At 42.6% G+C, this 7,889-nt stretch overlaps 1 pseudogene; it reads left to right on the forward strand.

The window, feature by feature from the left end:
- Positions 1-3,432: 3,432 nt before the first annotated feature.
- On the forward strand, positions 3,433-7,525 carry LOC122544242 (annotated as a pseudogene).
- The last annotated feature ends 364 nt before the right edge of the window (positions 7,526-7,889 follow it).

A 7,889-nucleotide genomic window follows, 5' to 3' on the forward strand; every position in this document is an offset into this window, starting at 1 on the left:
AGCACACTCTCTATTCAGTCTGGTCCTGTCTCATCATCCTACTTAAGAACACTTTCTCCCAAATTCCCCAAAGCCTTCTATGTCATTGGCATGAGCAAATCTGTCAATGTCTACTTTAAACAGACTGAGTGACTGAGTTTCCATAAAGTTGAGAATGCCATGGAATCTCTGCCATCAGATACTGAAAGCATTCTCGTTTCGGTACTAATGAGATGTTTCGTTACATTGTAGTTTTGTGCCTGGTTCTATACTTCCCCCAACTTGGGGATAATCTTATCTACATTTAGCCTGTGTCGTCATTAAACGTTTATTTGATAAGATTCCAATGAGAGCATCTTTCATTCTTCGAGACCCTGGAGAGATTACAAGCCTATATTCTGCAATTGCACTTCAGAGTGTGGTTCTGTCATCCCAGTGTCAAGTCTTTGCTGCATTCTGTATGTGAACATTCTAAAAACCCTACAGGATGTGGACCAAAACTGCAGTACACCAAATAATGCATGAACGAAATTCCATATGTTTAAAGCAAGTCCTCATTACTCCTGTACTTGAAGACTTGCAACAATGGATGACATATTATTGTCCTACCAACTAATTGTTCAACCAGCATGTTCACCTTCTGTGGCTTGAGTGGTTCAGCCAGTTCCCACTGTCCATTTACGCCTCACCTTCGAAGATATGTACTACATATCTGCCCATCATGAAGGTGGATATGGGCATACGCTTCTGTACAATTCTTCTGCCACGGTCTTTTCCAATGTGTCAGTCTGCCCAAGTCCTATTGAATCCACTTTACTTCTGTTTTACACATCACATTCTCAGATAAACTTGGAAACCGGACATTTGTTCCATGAGTATATTTTTTTAAATCTAATCAACCCGATCAGTGTTGCAATCGCACATCTGAGGAGTAGTGAGAGGGGAACCTAACCCCGCTAGCTCTGAGGTCGGGACATTACCATTGTGTAACTAGAGCCCTTCCTTTGAGTGTAAATATTTTTTGTGGCTATTGTGTACATCCAGTGCCTAAGTACCAGCTGGTATCAAATAGTTTCCATCCCATTAATCACAAGTTCAAAACGTGAGAATGAAATACTCCTCCTTACCCTCTGATTCCGGCCAGTTAGCAAATCCCTCATTCTATATCTATATATTCCAAAATATCCTCTTGATTGAATTTTGGGAACACCACTATAGTGGAATCCTTATCAAAGTTTTATGATGATCCACGCACAGTACGTCCACCAAATCGATGTTCTGAATTCACTTCCACCCTCAATAGTTTATCCAAAGCTCTGACTTTCTTTGAGACACCAGGTAAGGATGGCGGATTTCCTTCCCTGAGGGACATTAATGAACATGATGGGTTTTCCCCGATAATTGTCATCATTAGACTTCGATTTCCAGATTTTTAAAAAAATAAAATTGTTTCTAAATTCCAATTGGTCTCTTAGATTGCCGGATGGTCATCCATTTCCATTCTTCTGCATCCTGATGTGTGATGTAGACCCCTCCATAATCAGGATATAAATGTAATTCTATGGATCCAGAATAGTGGCTGCAACTGTTCTTCAGGCTCTGAAACACAGGAGCTGAAGTCTGTTAGGTCAAAGGTAATTCATGCATACAGATAGGACACTTGACGAACCATAAGGCATAGGTACAGAAAATAGGCCACCCAGCCCATCAAGTCTGCTCTGCCATTCAATCATGTCTGACACGTTTCTGAAGCCTATTCTCCCACTTTCTCCCATAACCCCTGATCCCTTTGATGATCAAGAACCTATCTATCTCAGTCTTAAATATACTCAATGCTCTGGTCTCCACAGGCTTCCAGAGAATGGTGAATTCCAGAGATTCACCACTCTCTTACATCCATATCTTCACACATATTGGTGGATATATTTGCCACGTGGCCAAGCTTACCTGCCATACCAGAACTTTTAAAGCAATTTTACAGCAAGGGTACTGCAGAATAATCTCCCGGTTGTGCACCAATCAGTTTCTTACCCTGCACAAAGCTAAAAGCCAATTACCTGCAAACTATATCTCAATCACCAACTTTACACGGCCTCTGCACAAACAGTTCTCCGTTCACTTCAATCACTTTTACCAACTTATTCCGTTTGATTCCAACAGTTTTGACAGTTGAACCTAAAAGCACAAGTCTATTGTCACAGATCAATGTTCTTCCTTCCCAAAAAAGAGGGTGCTTCAAGGGACATTCCAGCATAAATTGTCCCCTGTCTTCATGGGCCATTTCAGATGGCAGCTCATGATCAATCACATTTCCCTGGATCTGGACATGGTAGCCCATCCAGCTTAGGCTGGCAGTTCGCCTTCCCCAACATACATAGGGGAAGCAATAAGATCTATATGAGAATCAACAGTGGTTCCATGGTACAGCATTAGGATAAGCATTAATTACAGATTACGATAAAAATCTCATTACCACAGAATATTATCTTAGTTTTCTGGATGAGTAGCCTGGTGGCATGACCACAAAGTGTCCTAGTGGCGAAAGCAAGAATTCAAACCTGACCCAGTTATTCTGGGTTCTAGGATCAGAATAAATTAATTTGATTTAATACGATACGGTGAAGGTGTGATGAGCAATTGAGGTTCAGTCAAAAATTTCACCTGAACTGCGGTAAACTGTTGATGAAGAAACCTATAACTGACAAATTTAATATTCAGGTTTCAACTACAATAACTGAAGGTGAAAGAGCCACTGTGTGTAGGAGCAGGTACACAGGTAACAAAAGGCATTTGTAGCACCTTGATAGTCAATTGTTAAAGATCTGTAAAATATGTGACTAAACATGGCATTGAAGATTAATTTTCATATCGAATGTGAAATTTTCATCCTGTGCTGCAATGTAAACCTGGAAGTGAGGGGGTCGTAATTTTCTGCTTGTGAGCTATTTCACTATTTTGCTGTTATCATTGACAGTGTGGATGCAGGAAGAATGTTCCTGATGACCGGGTTACCCAGGACCAGAGCTTGCAATCTAAAGATGCGGAATTTATGATTCAGATGTGGGGCAGTTTCCTCAAACAGAGAGAGGTGAGCCTGTTCAATTTTCTGCCACGGGTAACTGTTGAAACCAAAGCACTAAAGTCTTGCAAGAAAAATGCAGACATGGTTCTTAGGATGAAAGGGATCAAAGGTTACGCGGAGAAATTACGAGCTGGGTACTGATTTGAATGCTCAGCCATGTTAATATTGAATGGTGAAGCAGGTTCAAAGGGCTGAATGGCCTGCTCCTGTCTCTATATTCTATACTCCTGTCTCCAGTCAGTGTGGAATCCGGCCCAGAATCAAGTAGCCGCTGAGTGTAAGGGTTATCACGGCTTGTTATCGCAAAGTCTGAAGGTACTGGAGGGAAATATGATTTCCATTTACCCAGGTGACCAGCAGACCTTCTTCCGATGTTCAGACTCCATTATAATCGACAAGAAATAAAGTCCTTGCATGTGGAAGGTAAGATCTGTAATCAGTAAACATTCCTCCATTGGGGTGTTGTGTATAAAGGAGAACGTGAAGTTGCTTCAAATTCACTCCGTATCAAACTATTAATGGTTCATTAAATGTGTGTAAGTTGATGAGCAGGCTATTTCATGCACAATACGTTGGGAAGCTCAACTTTCTCAAAATAGGATTTGCCAAATTGTGACTGTGTATCCTATTTTGTTGGAAAATCACATTTTCACTGGAATTTTTAGTTTCCAAAGGAATTTCAAAGGCTCTGTTTTTGTAGTGATGTATCGATTGGAAATGGTTGAAGATTAAGTTTGGGACATTCTAAGACATTGGAGAATTGTCTTGCTATGTTATTTCTATTGCTTACTCAGTCTATCCACAGCACCCAATTGTCCGCAAATGATCCTGGAGATTTTTAGCAGTGGGTGCTTCATGCGTAGACATTCCATGCACATTTGATTCTCTCGCCAGTGCCAATGTTCCCAGGATTGTGTATTTAAAATGGGGAAAGAGTCGCGATTTCAAACAGGGATGTGATGTGTTTTTTTTCAATTATCTCTATAATATCTAGACATTGAAGCTTCTAAATATTAAAGAAAAACAGAATTGAAAGGTAATATGACAGGCATGGTGATGATTAATGATAAAACACATGGGTCAGTGTGAATATTAATTACACGAGAAGATTATTAGTCGAGTGAACATCACAGATCAATGCTGGTACACAATGCTTAACTCTTTCAGCCTTTAACAGATCAGTTTCACATTCTCATGTCTCTTGGTTTTTGTTAAAAAAAAATTGGTACGTGAAGGTGCCATAGTCCCAGAGGACCAATCTCTCATCAGACAAGCAGCTAGTGATGGGTTTAAACTGAAAAGTATCTCTGGCAAGGGGCAACATTGAGAAGGTGACTTTCGCAGTAACCCAGCTGTGGGAACAGAAACTACACGGTTGTTATTATTCAACATGTCACAGCAGCAATCAAGCCATTTGAGCTGATGCATGCCACAAAGGTTCCTAATCGCACCTGAGAAAGTGATCATGGGCAGCCACCCTGAGCTCGTTGTTATCAACTTGCTGTACATAAACCCATTTTGATGTTTTGGATGGAATGTCAGAACTTTTGCCCAGTGATCATGAAGCAATGACTCTGAGAACATTTCACTGTTAGTGGGTTCATTACTGAGGGAATTCTTCACTCTTGCAGGGTCAGTAGTGAGGGAGCACCACACTCTCAGGGAGTCAGTACTGAGGCAGTGTTGGACTGTTGTGGTTCAATACTATGGGGACTCTGAAATGTCAGGGAGTCTGAGGGCAAGCACTGTCGGAGTGTCAGTACTGAGGGACCGCTGCAGTGTTACAGGGTCAGTACTGAGGGAGGTCTGCACTGTTGGAGGGTCCGTACTGAGGGAATGCCACACTGTCAGAGGGTCAGTGGAGCAATGGAGTCTTAGAGATGCACAGCATGGGCATACACTCTTCAGTCCAACTCAGCCATGCTGAGCAAATATCATAAAATAATCTAATCCCATTTGTCAGCACTTGGTTCATATCCCTCTGAACAATTCTTACTTATATACACATCCAGACACCTTTTAAATGCTGTTGCTGTTCAAGCCTCCACCGCTTTCTCTGCCAGCTCATTCCATACATGCACCATCCTCTACATGAAAACATTGCCACTTAGATCCCTTTTAAATCTTTCCCATCTCACCTGAAACCTACGCCCTCTAGTTCTGGACTCTGCCACCCCAGGGACAAAACCTTGCCTATTTACTCTATCCATGTCCTTCATGATTTTATACCCTTCTATAAAGTCATCCCTCAGCCTCTGACGTTCTTGGGAAAACAGCTCCGGCTATTCAGCCTCTCCCTATCACTCAAACTCTCCAAACCTGGCAACATCCTTGCAATTTTTTTTCTGAACCCTTTAAACTTTCACAACATTATTCCTATAGGAGGGAGACCAGAATTGCATGACGTATTCCAAAAGTGTCCTAACAAATGTCCTCTACAGATGCAACGTGACCTCTCAACTCCTATACTCGATGCTGTCACAAATAAAGGAACACATACTAAATGTCTTCTTCACTATCCTATCAACCTGCGACTTCACTTTCAAGAAACTATAAACTTGCAATTCCAGGTCTGTTTGTTCAGCAACACTCCCTAGGTCCTTACCTTTAAGTGTATAAGTCCTGCCCTGATTTGCTTTTCCAAAATAGAGCACCTCACGTTTATCTATATTAAACTCTATCGCACCCTCCTTGGTACATTGGCCTGTCTGATCAAGATCCCATTGTATTCTAAGATATCCTTCTTTGCTGTCCACTACACCTACATTTTGGTGTCATCTGCATACTTAGTAAATATACCTCCTATGTTTACATCCAAATCATTTACATAAATGATAAAAAGCAGTGCACCCTGCACCGATGCTTGTGACACACCATTTATTACAGGCCACCAGTCTGGAAGGCAGCCCTCCACCACCACACTCTGTCTTCTATCTTCGACCCAGTTATGTAACCAAGTGAACATTATGATTTCAGAAGATTATTTTTGAGGGAATGCTGCAATGTCGAAGGGTCAGTAACAAGGGAGTGCTGGAAAGTCTCAAGATACAGTGAAGAAGGAAGGTCAGTTCTGAGGAATAGCTGCTCTGTCGGAGAGTAAATACTGAGGGAGTGCTACAATTTCAAGTGACAAGTATTGAGGGAGTGCCGCCCTGTCAGAGGGTTAGTACTGAGGGAGTGCCACACTGTCAGAGGGTCAGTACTGAGAGGATGCTGCACTCTCAGAGGTCAGTACTGAGGGAGCGCCGCACTATCAGAAGGTCAGTGCTGAGGGAGTGCTGCACTATCAGAGGGTCAGCACTGAGGGAGTGCCTGCTGTTGGAGGGTCACTACTAAGGGAGTGCCGCAATTTCGGAGGGTCAGTACTAAATATGTGATGCCCATTGTGCACTTTTGTGGGTCATATATTTCTGATAAAACTGCATTACAACCTCATTCTCTCCTTTCATTCTGACTCGGCTGTGGAACTGACTGAGTCGAAGAGAGAGTGTGATGTTCAGTGCACAAAGCACTCTGTCACAACAATAAGAAAACATTTAAATGTCCAATGAGCCTGCGCTGTAGAAAAGAAACCAATTCCTCCTTTTAATTTTCATTCTGCCCACCAGTTTGAATATTTTTACATGGCTTTTATTATTCCTTATGTGTATAATCGTCTCCAAATCTTTGATTGTTGCACAAGTTTTTTGTGACTGTGTTAAAGTGTGTGTTTATGTGAGTTTGAAGATGCCTGAGTGAATAAGCCAGTGCAAAACAGTGGAGAGTAGGAAGACTGGAATATCTGACCTTTCCCATTTCTTCCTCTTCCTTTCCCTTTGCATCTCACAGATTCTCCTTTTTAAATGCTCAACTCTGTCTTTGCCTTTGTTTACAGGTTTATTGGGCAAGTCGCTAGTTTTCTCGATTCAAAGCGACAGGAATCTCCCAGCTCTCTGCGTTCACTCTCTGCCTGAGGGCTGCCTCAGAGACGAAGCGAGGCTACAGCTTGTTGTCCTATGCCACAGCGACTAAGGACAACGAGTTCTGCTCTGGCACAATGAGGACAGGAGACTGTCCCTTTACTTTGGCAGCAACATATTCCATTTCGCCCTCCCAGAGACCGATGCTCTGCTGAGACACATCTGTGTGAGTTGGAAATCCTCAACTGGATTCATCGCTTTCTGGCTCAAAGGAGTCCAGAGTCTTCAGAAAGTTAGCAACAGAGGTGGGATGGTCCGAGTCAGGGGCACGTTTATCCTGAGTCAGGAACAGGACTGGGTCGAGGGCAATGCTGATAGCAAGCAGAGTTTCATGGGAGAGCTGACAGATGTCCACTTGTGCGACTATGTCCTGTCGGCAAAAGACATCAAACTGCACAGTCAAGGGTGTCACTGTGCTGGGTGTAACATCATCAACTGGCACACAGTATCATACGAGAGCAAAGGGAACATGAATGTGGAGGATAATCACGATTGTAACTTCTAAAAAATTGGGACTGTTTTGGAGTTGGCGGGGGCTGAGTCTCCCACGGGCACTCCTACAAACAGGCACAAGTGCAGAAACACACAACCCACACAGACACACACACACACTTCCTAACACAACCCTCATACACACGCATTCCCTAACACAACACAAACATGAACACACACACACACGTACACGCACACCCACACAATCCCACATACACACCACGGACACACATTCACGTACAGATCTACACAACCACACATACACGCATATACTCACACCCATCCACCCACACACATGTATATACATATACACAAACACACACGAACACATTCACACATACAGCCATGTATAAACACAGCTACACACACCCACAGAC

Source organism: Chiloscyllium plagiosum, chromosome 47 (genome assembly GCF_004010195.1).
Source record: "Chiloscyllium plagiosum isolate BGI_BamShark_2017 chromosome 47, ASM401019v2, whole genome shotgun sequence".
NCBI lineage: Eukaryota > Metazoa > Chordata > Chondrichthyes > Orectolobiformes > Hemiscylliidae > Chiloscyllium > Chiloscyllium plagiosum.